Here is a 25,013-nt window from a genome sequence, read left to right on the forward strand (position 1 = left end):
TTTTTAAAGTAGTATTATGAATAAAAAAACTCTACATATTTCTCCCAGTTTAGAGGGGGTAACTTTCTGTGCATAATTTTATGTTCTGATGAACAATGTGGCTCCCTTTTGAGATGTATTCTTTTTGTACATTGGATTTCTCTTCACAAATGTTTGCCTCCTACTTGTTCCTCCGCCACACATGCTCTGACTCATTTTCTCTGGCTGATTTCCTGTTTTCTGTCCCTCCCGAAGGAGACACACGTTCCTAATTCTGTATTGTTTCCACAGTGATGAAAGTGCAGATAATGTTCTTGCAAAACCAAGAGCAGGAAGTGATCAGAAGGGCCTTAGTTAACAACTTTCCTGGCTAATGAAAATGCTAAGAGAAATGTAACAACTTCTTGAGCACCACACGGCAAGAAGTGTTCTAAACCCATAGGAAAGGCCACTTGATTGATGTCTGTATCCTTAATATTGTTTCTAATGCAGAGCACATTGTGCTGTCTTCATATGTAACTTTTCATAAACATACCTCATCATAAATTCAATAATGACTTGCACCATTTCAGAGGAAAAGGCTCCGGAAGTAAATAATCTCTAAGTTGTTCTGCTTTGCATCTAGAACCCCAGTAATGAACCTACAACACTGAGAGTTCTTCACTAAGCAAAACTTAGAGTAACATGGCTAATCAAACCTGTGTCACAGGCAGAGATCTATGGTTGCAAGGAGTCAAAATCCACTCAACATAGCTTAAGGAAAAGAAGACAGAGGGGGAAAAAAAAGTTTCAACACAGAACTCAACTGTAGAGTTGTTAAGTAGCTGTTTTCTCTGTCTGAACAGGTCAGATGCTAAGAGTATGATCTAAGTGATAAAATGTGGAATCTGAGGTTAGAGTGTCTAATCTCAAACATTATCTCTATTATTTACTAACTTTGTGAATTTTGGTGAGTCATTTAATGCCTCAGTGACTTGGTTATTTTTTTTTTCTTTTTTCTTTTTTTTCTTTTTTTTTTTTTTTTGGTAAAAAAATAGTAACAGTACTTACAGGATTGAACAAGGTAAACACATGTAAAGTTCTTAGGAGCGTGCCTGAGACAGTAGGCACTCAATGAATGCAAGTCATTGTGATACCGTGATTATAACTGCTTGTTTTGGGCACAGGCTCCCTCCCTTTGCACATGCCCGGGCAGAGCTGCCAGATCAGAGTTGATGCTTTCTTACAAATTCAGTGCCCATCACTTCTGATTTCCGCAGTCGCATCACGTGATGTACGCATGCTTACCTTCCCAAGGGCGGTGGATAAGAAGGATCTGCCTTTCTGATAGGACTGTTTCTAATTCATAAATTAATAAAATTTGCAGGTACTTTCCCTCTAGGGCTAACATTAAAATAAATTTACTAACAAAGGAAGCTGGCCAGGGAAAACATGAGCTGCTTGGAAGATGGTAAGTTCACTGGACGCCTGCAAAGTTATCAATTGAAGCTAGATAATCACTTTTCATGGACTCAGTACGATTAATACACTGGGTGAAATAATGAGCTAAGTAACCTCTAAGTTTCTATGAGTTCATGAGTCAATTTATACAGATTGTGTAGAATATCTTCAATATAAATCTGCAATTTAAATTTGCCTTTGTTTGAATTCCACAAGTCTGAAGAGGAAATGGGGAATGCCTGTAAAATCGGATTGCATAAAGGTTAAATATCCATTTCAATGGAAAGTATCTGATAAAATCTTCATGTTAAAGTAAGAAGTCACTCAAAAGGTTTAAAGGCTCACTTTAGATACATCGAACAGTTTTTAAGGTAGTTGAGAAATTTTAAAATTTTACACAATACAATTCCCATGAAAACTTTCTTTAAAATCAAGTGTTGTAAATGGGAATACATAGGACCAGATAAAAATATATAAATCACAAAATTGTATCAGCATAAAATTCTACACAGAAGGCACAGCGAACTTCCAAGTAAAACATCATTTCTATTATCAAAGATATTATTTATTGTATCAAAATTTCACGGTAGCTATGGGATTCCCACAAAACCAAGAAGAAAGTGAGCTGCGAGTAGGAAGATGTGGATGATGGTGTTTAGTGATCAAAAGTCATAACCACTTCTCTTTGGAAGTTCTTGACCTTAATATCTATGTTATTAAGAAGGGAAGATTACACACAATAAGTGTGATTACTGAACAATTAATACTGTTAACCGCCACGCATTTTGGACTTGGAGGGGAACATTCTACTTTAAAAGAATTAGCTTTGCACAATCTTCATTTTCATTACCCTGAAGGGTGCAGGAAATGTGGAAGGAAAGTCCAGTGTGCTCTTTCAGTAGACTGGCAAGTGTTAGTCAAAATTCAGGAAACTTGTTCTTGTGCTTGAATGCAGGTGACTTTTACTCATCTTTTAGCCCCATTACTGAGTACAGCAATACTTTCCATTTCATTGGTCTTAGTCATGCTAGAAAGTATGGAGGGAGATTATGTGCAAACACAATTAGCAAAAAAGAAAAAAAAACCCTTAAGCATCTGTATTTTAAAATCTATAATAAGATAGCAGTTTATGTTGGTTAGCCATGTGGTTTAATAAATGTTTGCAGCCACAAGGTATAAAGCAATGCTATAGCTGCAAAAGGAAAGATACATGGGTTACAGATATCAGTGAATGGTTTCAACATTTTTTCCCTAATATTTCTGCAATACACAATAAGTATCTTTGCCTCCTATGAGGCAACACACACACACACACGCACACAAAGCCCTCAAAATTATGCAAAATTTACTCAGTTAACAATAGTAAACTAAAGCTACATTTCAGTAATTAAGAGCTTTTACCAGCAAGAGTTCAACATTTTAGAATGCCTCTAAGTATGATGTGGTAATCCCTAGAAATAAGGGGAACCAGATGCCAGTAAAATAATGTTTTTCTAATGAATAAAACCTCAAGGTTTGGGAATGCAGAGTGATTCTATGAATAATAAACAAAATATTGATAGTGAACTCTCATGGAAACTGTTCGCTTAGTCCCTAATAATGAAGTTATATTTAAACTACTTTGAGCAAATTCGGCCATACCCCAGGTCTTAACAACTAATTCCCCACCTCAAAAATGCCATATATCATTCTGCTTTTATTATTGTTTATTATATCAATATTAAAATCTCAGTAACCCATATGATCTTGATGTTATTCTGAAAACTGGAACAGCAGCTGCCTAGATGGGTACACATTGTAAAATACCTCAGAACACGTCATGCATTTGAACTACGACAATGAAATCCAAATTTAGTCACTCCTCAGGCACACGTGGGACTTTATAGATAATACTTTCAAAATCCTATTTTCTTTAAACACAAAGGTCTTTCTTCAAGGTGTTATTTCCTAAATGGTGTTCCATTAAATTCCAGTTCTGTGAAATTTCTTTCAAAAATGGCATCTGTTGTAAGTTTGGAGAATTCTGAACTTAGCCACTGCCTGAATGGACTATAGTGTGAAGGCTCGTGTCTGCCCAAAGCCACACAGCGTTGTGTGAGAGCGTTAATAACAACAGAGGGGAAGGATGCATGTATGGACTGAGAAGAAGGCATTCTGCCTTTATCAATCTTATAAATGTGTGTTAATTAATTAAGCTAATATATTCATGTGACTAAAGACCTGCAGAACAGAGCAATATATGCAGATTAACATTTTGATTTCCTTCTTTATGGAGAAATGGACCTAACAATAATGCTATAAAATAGAAATGATTTCATTCATACTACATATTAGCTCAAACTATTACACGCAAGGAAAAAAAAATCTAGACTAATTATTTAATAGTTAACCAGCCACTGCTCCAAAGAATACATTTATGCCACAATAGATGACAATTAAAATCTACAAAATCTCACTGAATTTCAGGTAAATTCTCAAGCAGAAGATGACTTTTAACTGGGTAATGATGCTAGAAAATATGCTATTAAGTATAACAGTGAAAATGAGTTTCAGTTACCTTTTAAATAATGAAAGTTACAGGAAATGTGGAAATATATTATGTGTAGCTTAGCTCTCCTCATATAATGGGCTTATTCTGGAAATTCCTTTAATTTCCCTGGACTATACTTTCTTCCAGAATAAAAGTGATCCAGCTTCCCTTCCTTATTCTACTGAACAATATTTTTCACTCTTATTAAGAGCTGACTTGAACTTCAATAAAAAATATATATACATCAAAAAAAAACCCAAAAAACACATTATGAACTGACTATACTTCAATTAAAAAAATATTTATATAAAAAGAAATAGTTGACTTGAGACAATATAAGTAACTAAATAATAGAATCAAGTAAAGTCTAAAGATGACAGTTAGTTTTACATGAGAAGAGGCAAATAAGGTAACTTAAAAATCAAGTCAGAGTATCTCCTTTTTTGTGTTTATGAAAAATACCTGTTGGATTTTTTTTCATTTAAAAAACTAAAGCATCCACCAAAATTTAAAATAAATTCAGGAAAAGCTAAAAGCTTACTTATAGACGATAAATGCAAATTCGACACTGTTCGTGGTCTACCCAGAATATCTGCGTTGCAAAAAAAAAAAGAGTTTTGCTCTTGTCTAATTTTTTTTTCTTTTAGTTTTGTTCAAAGCAAATGCTAAAATGGTTTGGTCAGAAGCAAAAGAGAGCATTCCGGTAAAAAGATGTCATTTAGGTACTATCAGAGTGCTCCGTACCTTCAGTAAATACTTGAATAAGTGATTGCAATTCTGTTCTATAAGTAAAATGCTGGACAATGAAACCCCTACTCTATGTATTCAGAGCTAAAGGTTACAAGCCCAGGGTGGCGAAGCCCACAGGCCAGCTACTGCAGGCATCACACTGTGGCTTGTCCTTTATGCTTTTCTTCGTCCCTCTAGCTGCTGGCAACTGTTAGGTTCCCGTGATTATTATTTGCAGTTTCCCCTTCCAGTTAAACCAAAGGGCATTTCAGGGAACAGTCACTAGGTGCTGGCCAGAGTCAACGCCAAAATCCAACAGAGTCAAGTCACGGAACAGGAGCCAGGCCAGGGTCCCAGCGGAGGCAACAAGCAGGCTGCGACAGGCGCGTCTTTTTAGCCTCCCTGGCGCTTGAAAGTTCACAGCTAAACCCACGCCTTCTGTGTAAGGTAAAGCCCAGAAAGCACAAACGTCAGCGGCACAGGTGTCTTTACGTTGCTTAGGACACTGTGTGAGCAACACACCAAAGGCGGACTTCTGGGGCCGCGGAAACACCAGCCATGACCCTCCAAGAACGGAACAGTCGCCAAAGATAAGAACGGCCGGCCACTCTGCTGCTATCACCGCCGGCCCCCCGCCTGACTACACAGTGTACTCGCTTCACCGAGGCGACAAACGCTGCATCTGACTGCTGGCCAGCCTTGGCACACACCTCTCTCCACATACCTGTTTTCAGTTCTATCAGGAAATTAGTCCTACAAGAGATTGTGGGGGGAAAAAAAAGGTAAAAGTCAATGTCGAGTGAAGGAAAATAAATTTTTAACTAGTGATCACCGGCATACCGGAAACAGAAATCCCACTGTAAAACTGAGAAGTTATATGGTTGCGTGTGTTTTTATTTTCAGATTTCTAGGAACTTGGGAGAATCTGCAGGAATGTAGAGAGAGAGATGGCTGTATGGGCAGATAATATATAATTTTAAAAAACAGTTTGATTCTCTGATGAAATAAAGCTTAAAAATCATGGCACTTCAACCACCTTAGATTATTCTGACGCCTTTTAATAACATTAGGAGTGTATCAGAGCCACTTCTTTTGAAACCATTAATGATTGGATTATAAAAAAATGCTCCTTTTCAGGAGCCAAAACAGTGTATGTAGAAACTTCTCTCACCCTAATAGACTATTTGGGGCTATCATATTTGTTTAATTCTAGATTAATCAATAATTCTTAATAGGTTCATTTGGCCGTAATCCTAGTATTTTCAACTTGAATCTCTAGCTCCACCTTTGTGGAAGAGGCCCTGTGCATACCAGGAATGCCTGATTTGCATAACTTCCCTTTGTCTGAATTATTGGCCTTAGGCTCTTGGTTTTGGTTAAACTACAAGTTAAATACCATACATTGCCTAAGAAATAGGTGGCTTATGGTCTTAAACTGCCCATATTAAGTGTTCAATTAACAACAGAGCCTTTCCTGTTTTCCCCTTCAACTCTCTCCTATAAAATACCATTCAGTAGGCGGTAATAATACATGATAATTTCCCCACACCTCCTTGATTGGATATCTTTTTGGAGTCAAGGAAGGGACACTTTAATTGCAAGGCACAAATTACATTCTCTTGTCAACTGTGAAGACGTCCCACTCACACTGTAAGAGTATTAGCCACGATAAACAAAACATAGCGTTCAATTCAACTGCCTCATGTTCTAAAACACGCAGTACCTCAATCACGTATTTTGATGTTGTCTTCCAATGAAAGAAATACATTTTAAACATGTATGCTGGAGTCTTCGAGGTGCTACCCCTGAATGTCCCTGTTGCAATCACAGGCTATGCCAAAGAGCTAAACTGCTTAGAATTGGGGATTCCTCAGTCCTTTGAAATGGGTTTAAGATGAACCCTTACACCAAATTTCAAGTCATAATGAAGTTATGGTATTTTGATGAACCAGTTATTACCAAGATTTTTTTTTTAGATGTGAATAGTTTTCCTTATTTAAGGTATAACTGGAGTTGAATATATCTGTTTAAAAAAGCATACTCGAGTACTCAGAAAAGTAAAACAATATTCAAATCCCAATTTATTTGAACATAATTCAATAGTGTTACCCGTGTCTACTTGATTTCTTGATACCAACATCAGTCCTACCGTATGCAGTTCACGGAGCTGAGGTTTTTGAAAGAAGGATTATGTTTGTGTGCTATGGTCTGAATGTTTGTGGCCCCTCAAACTCATGATCAAATCTTAATGCCCAATGTGATGGTCACAGGAGGTGAGGCCTTGGTAAGGTGCGTAGGTCATAAGGGTGGAGCCCTCATGAATGGGATTAATCCTCTTTTAAAGACCCCACAGAGCTCCAGAGTCCCTCCCACCACGCCAGGAAACAACTAGAAGTCTCCAGCCGAGAAGCAGGCTCTCACCCAATCACGCTGGGACCCCAGTCTCTGACTTCCAACTTCCAGAACCATGACAAGTACATTTCTGTTGTTTACAAGCTGCCCGGTCTGCGGTCTTTGGTCATAGCAACCCGAACAGACTAAGACAATGTGGAAGAGGGACCAAGGACAATTTTGTCAACATTTTTCTTGTCCTTTTAATTTTTTCGTTTTTTTTTTTTTTTGAGAGAGACTTCCAGGTGTAACTTTGATATTTAAAAACATGACTTTTTAAAAACTGACACATTTTAGAAAGACGGAATCCTAAGTATTTCTCTTTTATCTTCCCCATAATTTCTTTTCTCTATAAAACGTGTGTGCAAAAAGGGAGGATTCTACCTCTGTCCGGGAAGAGTATATGGAACAGGGGGAAAAGTGTGCATTTTGGACGCAGACCTTTGTTATTGAACCCACATGGGATATCAGATGCTTCGCCTCCATCCTAAATGAGTGACAACGATGCCAGATGCCCAGGTTATAGGACTGTTGGGGTTGTCAGATAATGACTTTCAGGATTACGTGAGCTGGTACGCATCAAGCCCACAGCCTTGCCTCTGACACACAGCCAGCACCAAGGATGACGTGTGCTTTCTTCTTCCCCTTTTCCAATTCCAAAAATCTGAGTGTGTAAATCCTTACGACACCAAGAGAATACCAAAAAATCACAGCTTTAAATTTAGATTTCATACACCAGCATTCAGTGTCTGAATACACACCCGAGGAGGCTTCAGCAGGATTGTTTCAAGACAAGAGCTAGTAAGAGGCATAAGAATATGTGAAATAATTTAAAATAGATCATAGATTGAGAAAGTTGGATGGAACATTCACTCTAAATGAAAGTGAATGATCAAACTGGCATAATAATTTTGATCATCGATACCGAAGTATCCCAATGAACAGTAATAATTAGGTTTCTAAATATTTAAAATAAGATTTTTTTTTAAATTGGTGATATAGCTATAGAAGAGTATACTCCCTTTTTTTGGAACATTTGAAAACAAATGTAGATAATGGGCCACATAGCTTACTGAGATAAGAGTAATAAAACTGTATCATTGACAAAAAAAAAACCCTTAAAACAAACATTTGCATGTGTCCTTATCAAAGTATTTTTTTTCTTAAATTATAGCATGTATTACTAAGAAAATTAACGATAAAAGAGGAACTAATTTTTAGATGAGCTTAAGAGCCGACATCTATAAATCTTCCCATAGCAGGCAACTGCTGGGTGTAATTAATGTTCTCCCCAGGGCACAGTGGCCAGGACTCTCCACAGAGATGCTAATGTGACCCATGGGGACGGATTTATATTTTCTTATACTCCCTGAGGCTTCTTCTGAATCATTCACCTTTTCCTATCTACTTACTATGTTGTCATATCAATTAGCGACATGCAAATATTCCTGCAGTATCTGCTGCTTTTTAAGTTCTGACGTAGAAACTGGTGTTAAGTTGCATCAACTCTGTTTTTCTTCGGCAAGGGTCCGTGGCTTTAGGAAAATGCATTCTGGCATTTTGTGGCTACACTGGAGACACCAGGCAATAAGTAACTGGGGCCTATATGAATATTAAGAAGGGGTACTATGCAAAAAGGAGGGGAAAAAAAGAGGACATTACAAACAACTGACCATTAACTAAGAGCTATGGACAGAAAGTGACAGAAGCAAGAGAAACAGAGAGAAAGGATACAGAAAGTTCACATCCAATAAAATACCAGTATTTTCAATAAAAATCTGTAGAAGAATTTGTAATGAAAGCCAGCAAGTTTTATAAAAATATGGCACAATGTTTTCAAAAGAAAAGAAGTCACATAATAGAACAAATTGGCAAATTCACTTTTTAAAAAAATTTCTGAAAATCCATTTTTGTCTATGTCCTAGCTCCAAAAGTTCCTCTTTTTAAAAAAGTCAATCTCTTGGTCATATTAGATAAAAACGGTCTATTTACCATCATTGCCGTCTAAAGGCAATTATTTGTTCCATCTGTTCCTTAGTGTTCTCTTCTGTAAAATGGGAATAATAACCTCTACCTCATTGGGCTATTGTAAATTTTTAATGACATTAAGTACAAAAAGCCCTTGACACAGCGTTGACACTTAGCTGTGTGCTCCATAGCTGGTGTGGTTTTTATTATAACTAGTCATTAGCAAAATGATTAATATATGTCCAGCATGCGTGTATTTTAAGGAGGTAGAGATAAGATGTGAGAAAAAGATAAAATTCTCTGTCTTCAACAGAAAATAATCAATTTTATCAAGTGAATAAATGCTCTAGATCAGTGATCTTCCACAGGGACTATCATTTAGTCTCACAGATCACTGAGTGAAACAAAAATCTTTTCTTTCACCAACTGATTCAAACATCTCAACAAGTTTAAAAATCACAGTTCTCGATGGATACTTACAAAAGGGATACTCAAAGACAAATGGTTTTAATAGTATATGAATCATATACAGTAATATGATCCTCAAACTCCAGCACATTTGTATTTAGCCATGAGTTTTTTGCTTTTACTTTTGAGTTTTGTGGCACTTAGAATGACCATCTCCTCGTTTCACTTAAAGGCTATCCATCTCTCAGCTCCAAAACATTTCCACTTCTTTCATTAAAGCCTTTGATTCTTCCATTACATAGTAAAGTCTCCTTCTTCTGGAATCCTAGAGCAGGAGTCAACAAATATTTTTCTCTAAAGTGCCAGACACTAAATGTTTTAGGATTTGCAGACTTAAGTCACAACTACCAAACTCTATCTGTAGTAGGCAATTAGCCACAGAAAATATGGATAAAGAAGTTGTGGTATATTTATACAATGGAATATTACTCAGCCATAAAAAGTAATAAAACAATGCAGCAACATGCATGGACCTAGAGATTGTCATTATAAGTGAAGTAAGCTAGAAAGAGAAAGAAAAATACCATGTGACATCACTTATATGTGGAATCTAAAAAAAAAAAAAAGACAAATGAACTTATTTACAAAACAGAAACAGACTCAAAGACTTAGAAAACAAACTAATGGTTACCAGGGGGAAAGGGGACAGGATAAATGGGAGTTTGAGATTTACAGATACTGACTCCTATGTATAAAACAGATAAACAACAAGTTTATACTGTATAGCACAGGGAACTATATTTAATATCTTGTAGAAATCTATAAAGAAAAAGAATATGAAAACAAATATACGTATGTATTATGTATGACTGAACTATTTTGCTGTACACCAGAAATTAACACAACATTGTAAAAAACTGACAGTATTTCAATTAAAAAAAAGGAAGAAAAAAAGAGAAAGAAATGGGTGTGTCTGTACTCCAGAAAAACTTCATGAAAACAGGTAGCAGGCTAGATGTGGCCCAAGGGCGATTTATAGTGTGTCAGCCTCTGTTGTAGACAATCACTGCTCTCTTGTCATTTTATTTTGATGCTTGATCCCACTCTGGATTGTACCTTTAACTGCACGTGCACAGAGAATGTCTCTAAAATTACAGTCTCCTCGGGGGGTCAGGAAAGATGTCTTAAACATAAACTTTTCAGGCTTCTCTTCAGAGTACATCATAGAGCAATGCTTAAGTATTTCCTGGTTGAGTTGATGTAAGATACGGGAGCAAGACTTCCTTGCCATTAGCATCCTACCTGCATTGAAACAACTACCGAGATGCTGACTCTAGGGGTTCTCTAATGGGCAGCCTCACCTTCCAGAGTCTTTCTCTGGAAATGAATACAATCTATCCTACTTGGTAATAAGGAGGAACAGACATCCTATTTCTAAAAGATCAGGCACATAGGAATCACTTAAATGGTATCAATAATTATGTTGGCATATGTTTGTACCTTGACATGAACAAATATCTCTAAGTTGTGATAATAGAATGATTACAGTCTTTCTCCTGTCACAGCTTTTACATGTGCTTATGTGCACTACTAATCCTAAGTGGAAAATAAGGAATTCCCGTTTTAAAATTCCCTCGGGATATAGTCCTAATGGACATTATTAACTGTGGCTAAGTGAAAAATCCAGCACTTTTATATTTTGCAGCATCAAAATCTGTGTTGAGTGACTTCTTATTCATGCCAAACACCAGAGTTTTGCCTACATGGGACAGACCCACATCATTGTCAAGTCAATGACTTCTTGTTATTGTTTTATAAATCTCCTATTTGGCTCAGGCTGTGAACAGTAACATAATTTGTAACTATTTGTGCACTAGAGAAAATTCGTCAAGAACAAAGAGACTCTGCCTCAAAATGCACCAAAAATATTGGTAGAGATAAAAGTAAAATGATTATGATTACCACTTATAAATTCCCCACATCACTTATGTACTCGCCCACATCACTTATGTACTCGCCCACATCCCCATGATATAGGTTTTACTGTTTCCGTATTTAAAAATGAGGAAACTGGGGCTCTGAAGGTTTATATATCTTGATTTTGGTTAAACAGCTAAGACGTGGCTAAGTCAACATTCCTTTGAGGTCTATCTATCTATCCACAAAGCCTCTGATCCAATATGTGACACCAAGATGGAGGAAAAAAAGGGAAAGAGAAGAGACAGAACTACAGAAGGAGACAGATTATAGAGTGAAGACGACACTGAAGGTCTACAAACAGTTGACTGAAGGACATAAATTGCTTAACCTTCCTTTAAGAATATGTTCCATCATTTGGATGACTCAAGACTGAAAGGAGTTTACCTGTTTTATGCACAGCCATCTCTAACATCTCAAACGGTGTCTGGAGCACAGTGGATGAATAAATAGATTTTATTAAAGGTTTACATTCTCCAGCTTGAAATATGTCAGAGGCTTTATTCAAAACCCCCCTTCACTGCAGATCTGACGTATACACATCCATAAAAATTCTCCAGACCCTACTGTATTTATGTCCCCACTGGGGTATCCACAGGAATCCCACCACCCCATGCACACTGCACCCCCACCATCTTGCTGCCTGCACTGAAAGAATAATATCTTGGATTTACCCTTTCTCCAATCCTAATGGTTCTCCAGCGTCCCTGTGTCCATAAGCAGTAAGAGGTCATTACTTTCTCTTAAGCTTCTTAGTTTGGTTCCAGATATTTCCTTCAAATAGTAAAGAAGTCTTATCATTCTGCTAACTCTGTGTTTTAATAGATCAAGACCCATTATACTTGACTAGTCTTTTTATTCCCCCAACATTTCTCAAACTTCCTTCCTCTAGAATCTTTTAAGATCCACTCCAAAATTAAACATTTTCAAATACTAATACTGAGAAGGTGTATTGTGGTTTATGGATTCAAGTCCAGACTCTCCACTGGTAAGATGTACAGACCTTGGGCAAGAGACTTAACCTCTGGGCCCTAACTCCTTCTTCTGTAAAATGAGGCTCATAATAATGCTTCCTCATAAGATTTGGAGGATTAAGTTTACTTCAAACGTGTAAAATGAACATTTAGAACGATGCCTGGCACAGAGAAGTATTCAACAAAGACAAACTATTTGTACCCAAAGGTGATCTCTATAGCTTTCCCTAATAGCCACTTCTTTTGTCCAGCACCTCTAAACTCATTTATTACATGCACACATACACATGCAGCATGGCTGGTGCTTAACATGCTTTTCTGACAGCATTAACCTACAAAGGCACATAGCTTTACTGGGGGGCTAATTCTAACTGTAACCAAAATTTAAAGTGAGCTTTTTTTCTCTCCTTGTCTCCCTGATTTATTCATTTATTCATTCATCACACTAAGGGCCATAGAAAGAAAATGTTTAGCCCTGAGATAACCGTGGCTTCTTCCAAAGGTGGATCCCTCTCTATGCCTTTATTTTGCACCTTCTGACTTCTTCTGGAAAGAGATAATGCTGATGTCCAGTTGGATCATGAACAAGGGTTCAAACATTTATATTCACAAACAACCATTTTCATCCTTCAACTATTTTGTGTATTTCTGGACTTTCCTAAACTTGAATGCCTCCAGAAACACAGCAGCCTTAAAAAAGAGCTTAACCAGATTATGTAAGGAACAGGCAGAAAAACAGAATATATTAAATTCATAGAGAAAACAGAAGACATGTGAACTGTCACCACATATGTACAGACTGTCAATCAACACAGAAAAAGATTCATTTTGTGTGGCCCCAGAAAGCTGAGTAAGGACCCTAGACAGAAATAAGAAGAATGTAGTCACAACTGGAACTGCCTTAAAAAGAGCAGGCTGCCTCAGTGTGCATACTTAGAGTAAACAATAGATGGTAGCAGATTGAAGATGCTGAAGAAACAACACATAAAAGCAGAAACAGATGTCCTCTAAGTCCCATGCAACTCTGTAACCCTGCAGCATGCTAAAGGAGGTGTAAATAAGGGTATATTATTATTCCTGACATCCAGAACCGTGCAGTACATAGAGCAATTGAAGACATACAAATGCAACTATAATACAATGTTCAAGACAAATAAACAGATCACAAATGCAATGTTTCTAAAATTTTAGAAAAGCTTCCTCTACCTATTCAGAGGCTTCAGAGGAAATCTGAATGTGCTGTTTCAGCTCAGCTTTGAAGGTTAGAGCTAGGCATTGGGAACAGCAGGAGGTTAGAGCATTTTAGGATGAAAGAAAAGCATGACCAAAGGCATGGTGGCAGGAAATAGAATGAAGATAAATGAAGCACAGGGAACAGCTCAATTTGACTCAAGGATGGTGGCCGTGGGAGATGAGCCTGGAAAAGCTTGTTGGAATTACAGGGACCGAGATGTTGGTCCTTAGACCCCAGTAATAGGAGTCACTAAAGTGTTATTAACACGTAGGTAAGGGAGGTGTCCTTCAGTTAGAGTATCTGCGGCATGTACAGAATTAACTGGTACAATGAGGGTCAGAGGTGAGGAGACAAGTTAAAAGACTATGCCATGACTCTAGACAGCATGTCACAAGTGCCCGAGCTCTGTGCCAGCACCAGAAAAGAGGAAACTGGGGAAAGAAGCATTTTGGATGTACAACTGCCAGGTCTTAACAACTGGCTGTAAGACTTTAGGCTGCGGGGAAGAGGGTCTCAAAAGCTTCTAGGTGAGAATGCTAAGACCATTAAAAGCAATGGGGGAAACAGAGGAAGGCAGACAGAGTTCCGAAGGGACTTCAGGGTGCTGGTGATGTCAGCAGCACAGAAGAGGGGAGCTGTCCAGCAGGAACTTGGAAAGGACTGCCAGCAGCTTGTGTGAAGGTCGGGGCTGAAAACAATGACCTGGGTGTTACTCCCACTGAGATGGAAGTACAGGCCAAGAGAGGATGAGCTCTGCCAACGGGCAGAACACAGACCTAAGAAGAACTCAAAACAGAAATTGAGGAACATATACTTGAGTAAGAGATGAAAGGAAAGCCCAAGAAGGAGCCTCAAAGGAGCAGTCAGGGAAGTAAGAGGGGCACAGGGAGCACACGGAAGCCAAGAGAGGAGTTTAAGAAGCAGCAAGTGCCAACATTGCCAAAGGCTGTTGACAGTTTGGAGCAAATGAAGATCTGGAGTCTCAGAGGTCAATTATAACCTGATTATGAGGTACTGTACAAAGAAGAACTCATTCCTTCAAATCAAAGTATTTCCACACGAAATTACTCTTTTTACCCCAGAAGAAAAAAAAAAAGAATTTCTTATGTGAAGATACGCCAATCTCAAGGATACTTTCCTAAAACATTCTCTGTTTGATCCTGTTGGCCAATAGTTTTCAACCACATCTAGTACCATTCTTCTGAAAGGTATATTAAGTATTACAAAGCATTTTCAACAATGACGACTGAGGGGAAGCTATCAGCGTGTGGAGGACCGGGGCTACAGACACTAAATGTCCTGCAGTAGAAGAGGCATTCTTACACCATGCAGAGGTGCCCAGCCAAAAATGCTAATACTGTCTCCTTTACGAAACACCGTCATGTGAAAGCACCTGTTGCATATTTGAGAAAAACTGATACAACTTCTGAAATTTTGGAGAATCAATTTTTTAAAAAGACAAATATCTTTAACATAATTCATCCTTTAGAAGCTTTTCAAGCAAACGCATGCCTTTTTGTTCTACCGTTTATTCATATCTAGTCTAGTTCCAAAGGAGACAGGTCTTCAAGTAAATTTCTCAGTAGGGCAACTTCTTCTTATAGTTTCTAATCCTTCTTCATATTAGTTCTAATCAGAGTCTGTTAAGGGGTGTAGATGATTGAGAAGAATGCTATTCATTTTGTTACTTGGTGAGGGAACAGCCAATGTTTGAAATACAATACTTCCTAAAAAAAAAACCCAACATTTTATACAGCTCTTTCTCTAAAAAAATTTTTCTGTGTTCACTAGTCATACTCAGTATTTTCAATTGAAAATTTCTGTTTCAATGCTAAATATTACCAAACATTAATCACCAGTTTAGATCACTGAACCACACAATAGGTCAATTTTTGTGGGGCTATCCTAGCTGTAAAAACTTTGAACAAAAAGTATCTTTACAGGAGAATCTCAATGCCTTCACCTAAGTGTTTCATAGGATTTTCATGAAGTCATTTGGAATTTCAAAAAATATTAATATAAAATACTCCAAGTAGGTAGATTAGGCCCCTGGGTTCATCACTGAAGGGACCAACTGAGAAAACGAAGCTTTCTCTGTCAGTTAAAAAAAAAAAGATCTGTTACTCATTAAGTAATGTGATTGTTTCCCAACTCATTTCCCAAACACTATGAACCAAATAATTCTGAGAAAGCTGGACAAACAAGGATGATCTCTCAGACAATGAGTCCATTTAATGGCTTATTACGTAATCCAGCACATCTAATGAGAAATGTGGCTTTCCAAAGGGCTCCCAAAAATCTGTTAAGAAGAATAGGCCAGTGATTCGTGTAACAACATAAGGCCTTAAGGCCAAATATTTAATGCCTGACAGGAGCTACCACGTATTGAGTTATTTCTATGCATGTGCGCGGCCCAGTGCCAAGCAATGCGGGCCAGGGCGTAGAAATCCTCCAGAGGCCCTCACTACCCTGTCCTCCCCTGTCCTCAGGGCACAGTCTGCGAGGGATTCCCTGCCAGATGTAGAGCTGTAGGCAGGAAAGGGGGCTCACTCTTTCCTTCTTTGTTTCTTCCTCCTTCCCTCCACGTCTATCTCCCTCCAGGCTTCCTTTATTTTTTTCTATAATCAAGCCCTCCACGTGCCAGGCACTGCACCCGGAAGGGAGAACATGACAGAGCCCCCGCCCCATCCAGCTTCACGCAGCAGAAGCAGGACTACCGAGTGACTGGTGACAGCCCGGCAGCCTGCCTGAGTGCCTGCCCAGCTCAGCCACTTGCTCGCTGTGCAACGTGAGCGTTACTTACATCTCTGTGCCTCAATTCCCCTTCTGTGATAGTGGATATTGACAGACCCACCGCACAGGACTGTGCAGGGGATGAAAGGAGTCAACAGACAGAACGCAGGCAGCACAGAGCCCGGAACACGGTGTGCACTGTAAACATGTTGTTACAGACATTATGCTCCTGGGCTTCTCCAAGTGGATTAGTTTGTCCAAAGTGCAGAAGAAAGCTGCTGCTCAGTCTCTTTTCTCAAAAAACCAGAGATCAGATCTTTGGCAAAGATATTCTTCAGGGATGTGATGTCCCGCCCTAAGAGCAAGAGAAAATCCCCCACTGTCTGTGCATCACTCTCCAAAGGCCCTATGAGTGGGGCTGCACACCAGGTTTCTGAGGCAAGGTGCCCTTCTCAAATTTGCCTTTTAGCAGACCTCACGAACATTTCCTACAATTGCTACACCCTCTTCAAATTATTTGGGATATATGCCTCTTCCGTGGAGAAGGAAACTGACTGAAGGCAAAGAGGACAGGAGAAAGAAGGTCCTAGATGACTAGATGTGAGTTTTTTGAAACTAGATTTCCAACCTCATTCATCTTGGAAACTGCAATCCAGTGTTTGGGGTGATTTTAGGAGTTCAAAAACAGCCAGTTTATATTTTAGGTGTTTTCCATACATCTTATTCCTCACAATAGCACCTCAGGGCAGGCATTACCAATCCCATTGTATGAATAAGAAAAACTGAAGAGGAGACTGTTAAATAATTGCTCAGCCTCACCAAAATGCAGAACTAAGCCTGAAATCTAGGTCTAACTCTAAAGGTAGTTACTTTTTTCCATGTGACGGTCTCAAAAAAAAATGTTTGGTGAATGAATATGAAATGAGAAGCAAATGCAGGAGGCTTCTTTTATTCTAGATCCATGATCCAAGTATAGAACTCTGGATAAAGGGTATTTCTTTAGGTCTCTTTGCCCTCCTTCCCTTTAGGAGGGCTCCAGGCCAAAAACAGAAGCCAAATACTGTAAAAGAGTAAATGCACGTCTAGAAATAAACAGCATTTACAGGAGGATGTACTAACTTGAGACACTGGGAAACAAGTGTTAAAATTTCAGATCACTTACCAGTATTAACACTGTCCCTAGGGGGAAAAAGCAGTACAGAACTGCAAACTGCTCATGTGAATTTTGCAAAAACTAGTTTCTGACTTTATGGGTTGTTACACAACACACTGAGTTGCTTAAGGTAATCTTTCCCTTTCACTGAGATCATTCAGTTGCCTGCTGACTTAGATTGCTTTCAACGCAATGTGCTCTCTCAGAAGCAGAAAGCGGAGCTAGGGTTGCCTTACCAGGGCCAAATAAGGGTCACCTTGTTCAACCCTCATCTATTCTCTGCAGCCACCGCCCGGCTCTAATTTTTCAGCCACGCTCCTCCAAACACACACTGAGTTCTTGTGGTTCCAATGACACAACACATACAGGCTAACGCGTCTGTGGGAAGTTTGCAACCCTCCTGAGTTCCAGTGTGGATTTAGCCAGAAAGCACGAGATGCCAGCAAAGGGCATCTAGTGTCCACTGTTTTATGTTTTATTCCTCTCCTGCGTCCCTTATCAGACCTGGGAACGAAGGATGATACGAAATATTAGCTTTCCTGCTATCACCATCCTGCTCTCACTCAACCCAGCCCACTCGGTCCTACTCCAGGAAGGGGAGGCTGAGGTACTTGCAGAGAAACCACTCATTTCCTCTCCTGTGGGTGTGGGTGTGTGTGTGTGTGTGTGTGTGCGCGCGCGCGTGTGTGTAATTTTAACATCAGTGACGTAGACCACAAAATTCCCTCCGCAGCCCTACTGGGAAAGTGGCCTTGGTCAAGACTGCCCTTTCCAAAGCAATCTGCAGTCCCTTTCGCGGAAGTAAGGGACAAAACAGGGTGGAGAGAGCAGCTGCCAAGCAGCATCCGCCCAAAGAGGAGGCAGTTCGCACATCAGCCGCCTCGCCAGCCTCCCGCGCCACCTGCCCTGGCCTGGCGCCCCAGAGTGAGCCCAGGGGCCCAGGACACTCAGCATGAGCCTGGGAGGAACAGGCCCTCCTAGACCAGGGTCAAGCCCGCGGGGCAGGCGTCCACACCTTTCCCTCTGTTTCGCCTCTACCTGGAGACGGAGAGGGGATATTAGACCCCCTCCTGGTATTTCGTCTCCTCCTTCCAGCCCCTCCGAGTCCCGATCTTCTACTAAAAGGCAAGATGCTCCTACACACTCTCGCCACTCCCTGTTCCCAGCTTCTAGGGCACGATGCCACCCCGGGGTGCGCGGGGCCCGGGGGCGGGATGCTGATGAGAAGCGCACCAGAGACAAGCCATGCGGGAGCCTGCCGGGAGACGGGGGGGGGGGGGCAAAGAGAGGGGGGAACACCGTGCCAGCAGAGTCCCCGCGCTGAAGCCGGGAGCGTGGGCGCCTCCCGGCCGGAAGCACGCGGGGCGCTCGCCGTCCTAGACCCCTCGGGCAGCCCCCGCCCCGCTCCCACGACGCGCGTGCGCCCTGAGCCCGCGCCGGGCCGCGCCCCCGCAGCTGTCGGCGCGCCCGCGATACCTGAGCTCCGCTCTGGCGGCGGCTTCGGGGTTTTTTCGTCTATATAAGGGCTTGAGGGCAAATTCTGCGCTGACGCGCGTGTCACAGGTTAGCCACTATTTTTACACACGCGTGCGGTTCCCCGGGCAGCTCGGGTGACACGCGCGCGCTCGCCCTCCTCTCCGCCGGCGCCCCCTCGCCCTCGTCCTCCTTTCTTCCCGGGGAGTAACTTACTTTCCGCGGTCCCTGGCCCCGGGTGGGCGCTGTGGCGAGCCTTTTCCCGCCGCCGCCGCCGCCGCCGCCGGTTCGCCTCGCTGTCACCGGGTGAATGGATTTATTTATTTATTTATGTCCCCGCCGAGTCCTCGCCCGCCGCAGCCGGAGGAGGAGGAGGTGGAGGTGGCGGCGGCGGCGGCGGCGGCGGGGGGGGGGGAGGCGGCGCGGCGGCTGAGCGCCCTCGTGGTGCCCCGGGCCGCGCGCCGCGCCGCGAGGGGAGGGGGGCGGGCGGGGAGGGAGCGCTGGGGGAGGGCGGGGGCCGGGCCCGCGGCTTTCGGGGAGCGCGGGGGCCAGCCGCCGCCCGGAGACTCCGGGAGGACTGAGCATGCTCGGAGCGGCTGTGCAGGCGGTGGACACTTCATGGCTGAGGCGCTCCACTTCAGATTTTAGCTTTGACCCAGGGAGTGAGCCCCAAGTCGGCTGGGGAGAGCTGATGGCTCGCGATCGGTCGGTCGGGACACGCTTTTCCCGAAGTTACTTTGGCGCCTAATGTGGGAGCCAGGTGTGGGGTGGCTCTGTTTAGATACCCCAGGGAGTGGGCAACCTGCAGGAGAGGAAAGTCACACAGAAGGAGAGGAAGCTGGCCGAAGGCGGGAGTCCAGGACAGCCTCACTGTGAGCTTGGAGGCAAACTCTTGGGGCGTTTCCCAGGGGAGATCTTTTTGAGGGGGCGTCGGGGGAGGAGCGATGGCAGTGTTGGAGATTAGGCTCCTGCACCAAATCAGTCTAAGGGGAAAACAAAATTGACCCCGTGGGTGGAGGAGCACAGGAAGTAGCACAAGAAGAGCTTGAAAACAGAAAAAAAGACAAGTCATTTGTAAATGATTCATTTTTAGTTTCTCAGATTATTTAATTCTTCAAAATAGTTATTTGGAAATTCGGAGTGCTAGGGATAATAGTAATTCCAGCCTCAGTTTGGTTTCTTCTATCTTTATTTACCCCTGTCCCGTCTGGAATACGTTTTGGGTGGGGAGTTGGAAAGAGGAAGGCCTGGAAACGAACCTGTGTAGTAAGTTCCTTTAAAGTTTTTAAAGTTGAAGTAATACTTAGAGGAAAACAGTCCCGAAGAATAAACATGGGCTTGGGTTTGAGAATTCATACTGCAGGTTTTCTGTCAGTTTGACTGAACCTCCCCATTCTGCTCCCCAAAGTGAAAAGGGTAAAATGTTACATCACTCTTAGAGAAAAATATAATTTCCTAGAAGCTTCTCTTGTTTATTCTAGAAATTAAATAATTTCTAAGAAGCCAAGATAATTTAGTTGAAATAAGTAGAGTTTTGAATCCCAAGGGACAAAGAATCAAGATGGCGGTATGGTAGTCATAATAATAATAATTACTTAATTATTAAGTGCTTATCGTTGTCAGGCACTGTTCTAAATATGTGGATTATCTCAGTTAATACAATAATCCTATTAGATTATTCACATTTTACCAATTTGGGAAATAAATTAAGTCATTTGGCTAAATTCTCATCACCTTACTTCTGCCTCAGCTAGTCTGTAGGCTTGAGCAAAACTTGAATTTTAGTTTCTGCAGTTACAAAATAGAAATAATATCATTCTTTTATTGCAGTCAGAAGATTTAGATGAGACGATATATGTGAAGTGGATGGTAGATTAATATGAGACAAATAGGTAGTGGCTCTCATTAGCAACTTCAAAAAGTTTGGAAGACAGCATTACAGAGGGGGTTAGTTTGGAGACTAAGGAACCAAGGCGGAAATCTCAGAAATGACTTTAAATGTATTTTAAGTTTAAAATGTGTAAACTGATACCTGTACAAGATATAATAGACATTTGATAATGATGATATGTCTGGCAGTGACTATAAACACTTCATTTTCATTATAAAACAAGTATGTTAAATTTTAAAAAGAAATGTTAAGATACACATCTCAAGGTCATGTTCTTGAGTGTTTGCTACTGATGTTTTTCAGTTTCATTCATAATTTTTATTTTCTTTCAAAGAACAGAGGAAAAGGGCATATATTTCCCGAATTTTGATCTAATTCTCCTTTTTCCTTCTCTTTGATTTTTCTTTTCTGTCCTGTGGTCCTGTATTTTTCACAGCTCCATACTCTTGCCTACTTAATCTATTGCCAAACTCCTAAAATTACTACCCAGAGCATTAATTATATCATAACCATACCAAATTTTCTTTTTAAGTCTTGTTTTTCCAACAGTTAAAACTGGATCCAATGTATCTACTGCCCCAGTGTTAGCATTTGGGTGTCCGTTTCTAAATTGCCTTGTTGCTATGGCTGGGCATGCTGTGTAAATATTTGGTTGGCTTAGAGAGAAATCTGAAAAGAGAATTAGGTGGGAATAAGTGTAGTTAATTTCTTCTGTGACTTATAGTCTTAATATTCTTCAGAAATCGAGAAAAATACAATTTAAAGGAAAAACAAATCATATGATTAGAATTTGAAATGTTTTTGATAAAATTTCTGCCTTGATTTCTATTCATAAGGCAAAGTAACAATGGGAGAAACAAAGGAGACCGATATAGTCAATATTCCAGCAACTCATGTTCCACAAATAAGTAACTTAGTGAATATATGCATAACATATAAACTAATAAAACCTAAACTTCTTACACCGCATACCTGCAGCCCCATATCCCAGGTTCTCTGCCCCTTCATTCTTCAGCCGTGCCATGTCTTCTCCCATTTTTCTGTCTTTTCTCACTCCCCAACCTCTGTTTCATATCAAACGTGTCCAAGCCATCTTTTCCGTTTAAGGCCTAGCCTATATGACATTACCTCTGTAGCATGTCAAAGATTCTTTCAATAAGAATTAATTCTCATCATCCTCTGTGCTCTTTTCCATAGAACGTGGTATATGCCTTTATTGGAGGCATTTTCATGTGCTTCACAGAATGGGTGTATTATAATTTTTTTTCTGTCTTCTCTTTTTTTTTAGGCTGTTGGAGTGTAGTGATGACATTGTACTCATCTCTGTAAGCTTCCAGCATCCAGCACAAATTCCTGCGGATAGAAGGTAATCAATAATGCTTGCCAAATGGAGGAAAGAGATGATAGTGTGATTTTAGGTAACAGATATGTGGCAGAGACTTTGGTGCTAACAGCAGCCATGACACTACATTTCCTGACTTCTCTTAAGGTTATATTGGGGCCATGTGACTGGTCCTAACTGATAGAATATGAATGGAAGCAACTTGTGTCATTTCTGGGTAAAGGGCATTGAGAGTCAGTACGGACCCTCCATTCTTGCTTTGCCTCCTCCAATAGCCTCATATTTCAGGTGAAGTCACTACAAGTTAAGGAAAAGCTGCTTGACTTGCATGGGACTCTGCCTGAGCAAGAAACCATTGCTGTGCTTAGCCACTGAGATTTCAGGATTTATTTGTCAGCAGAACATAGCCTAGCTTATTCCAGCCAATACAAGATGCTACTCAAACAGGTTATAAATCACAATGGTGTAAAGACCCAAAGAAACACTGAGCTTATGAGAATGCTCTAATGTATTCTTAGAACTAAAGTGTATATTCTCACAATCCCACGTTGATATATAACAGCCTTTTCATGGCAAGGCGCTGTGAGCCCAAAGCAGGTGTGTGTGTGAACTTCCCACGATAGAGTAGTTTTAACTAAGGACACAAGACCTAATGCCCCAATATTCCCCTCAGCCCGAGTGAGAACGAGAAGTGCATCCTGCCTTCCTGTGTTAGCATCATGCGACTGCGATTGAAGCTGGCTGGCAGCTGCGACTGTGATCGTTCTGACTTGGTTTCATGCAACATACAAAATATAAAAGACATCATGCCACTGTTTCTAGATTTATATCTTGAGTGCATCCATAAAGGCGGCTTTGGAAATTTCTTCTATGGAAGCTTCCCATAGAATTGTGGAGAATGCAAATCTAGTCTTAGTGTACAAGGAATCAAAAAGGAAAAACCAATCATGTTGGACATGACTGTGAGGTGTGTGTCTCAATAACTATACAAGAGCCCGGAGAGGTCTTGTGTCAAAGTAAATGACTCTTGGGGCTCTACAAATCTCTCAATGGATTCTGCATTTAAACTCTTGTCCATTGGTATTTTTCTAATTTTACAATTTATTTAATGTTATCCATAAAGTAAGTTTAATGGATTGATTCTAATTATAAACCTAATTATAGATGCCTTCATCTGAATATGCTAATTATTCTGAAAGCATATAAAGTTAAAAACTTGCATTAAAAGTTTTTATAGTAAACTATAAACTTTCCTGGCAGGGATCTTGTAAATAATGGCTTAATTTAATTTTTAATGGTTTTTATTAAATGAATGAATGATGACTGAATATAGTACCAAGGAACCTAAGGTTTCAGTGCTTTTCCCTGTGCACGTGGTCTTAGGTGGGCCACTTACCTTCACTTTTTAGAACTCTTGTGGTACTTTGAAGCACTCCAAGGGTGCAAAGATACAAATGATACAGGAAAAAGAATGTGGGGCGAGAGGATGGCCATGTTCCAGGCCTTGGTTGAGTCCCTGGGATGCAACGTGCCAAGTGTGGGTCCTTGGCTTCGTGCGGGAAAGAATGCAAGAGTGAGCCACAGTTGAGTAAAGATAGATGTATTCAGAGAGATACACACTCCATTGAGTGCAGTGTGTTTAAGGAGGTAAGAAAAAGGCCAAGAGGTGTAGGGGTTGGGTGCTCAATAGACACACACTCCATACAAGGGGTGCGGGCCAACTCAGAAGGGAGAGTGGCCACGAGGTGTGGGGGTTGTTAGTTTTTATAGGCTTGGTAACTTCGTATGCCAACAAGTGGGAGAATTATTCCAACTACTTTGGGGACAGGGCTGGGATTCCCACTTTTTGAGCTCTGGTGGTTAGCCTCGGAACTGTCATGGCACCCGTGGGAGTGTCATTTACCATGCTGACATATTATAATGAGTGTATAATGAAGCTCAAGGTCTACTGGGAGTTGAGTCTACCTCCACCTTGGTGTTAATTGCTGTGTCATTCTTTGGCTGTGCCCTGCCCCCTTCCTTTCTGTCTCACACAGAGATTATGCATACTCCTAACAATTGAAGAAGTATTTATGCATGTTGAGGTTTTTTTCTTTTCTAATTAGCCACACACACAAAAAAGTTGACTTCAAATATTTTGGAGAGTAGTTTTGATCAAAATTTATAAGAATGCAGCCAGAAAGTTACCTGCTTACCTTGTAACCTTGTCTAACTTGCCCTGTGCCTGGAATGTCCAAGGGTTAGTCATTGTTTGTATTTACATAATGCCTCGTCGGTCACAAGAGAGTTTCATGCTAAAATACTGCCAGCCACCTGCTTCTCAGTAAACTACATTTTCAGCTGCTCTTACTTTGTTTTATGTACCTAAAGGCAAAGCCACCATGCTGTTTTTCCATTCTGAAGCTCTTTTTTTTTTTCCTGCTTTCTATTTGCCAGGAATTGATTCAAATTGCTTATCTGTTTTTGTGCTGTTTTGCTATATAATTCTAATTGATTTCCTAACGTTGGTACATTTTTCTGGGAGTTCGCTAATTGTGATCTTGAATTATCACTTGTTATAAATTTCTTCCCAAGAAATAATCTGGATGAGATTTGTTACGTAAGATGTAATGTAGGTTTCGAGTCCAAATGTTTGAATAGAATGTGCCTCTGTCCTTTAGCTCTGTGATTGAGGCTGAGAACTAACAATGTTGGTGGTCACCTGAAGTTTACTGATGTTTTTTTTTCCCTTGGTTCACCAGAATTTCATTTCTTAGTGTAGGTCCTATATCGTGGAATTCAGTCTCTGTGA

At 40.5% G+C, this 25,013-nt stretch overlaps 1 protein-coding gene across 3 annotated transcripts in view; it reads right to left on the reverse strand.

Annotated features, from left to right (window-relative positions):
- Positions 1-19,386, reverse strand: part of SLC16A7 (solute carrier family 16 member 7) — a 143,116-nt gene extending 123,730 nt beyond the window's left edge. For all 3 annotated transcript variants that reach the window (XM_072972492.1, XM_072972493.1, XM_072972495.1), the window contains exon 1: positions 19,206-19,386. The gene's annotated coding sequence lies outside the window, so the exon portion shown is untranslated. The remainder of the gene's footprint in view (positions 1-19,205) is intronic.
- Positions 19,387-25,013: the final 5,627 nt, after the last annotated feature.

The sequence above is a fragment of the Vicugna pacos genome, chromosome 12, assembly GCF_048564905.1.
Source record: "Vicugna pacos chromosome 12, VicPac4, whole genome shotgun sequence".
NCBI lineage: Eukaryota > Metazoa > Chordata > Mammalia > Artiodactyla > Camelidae > Vicugna > Vicugna pacos.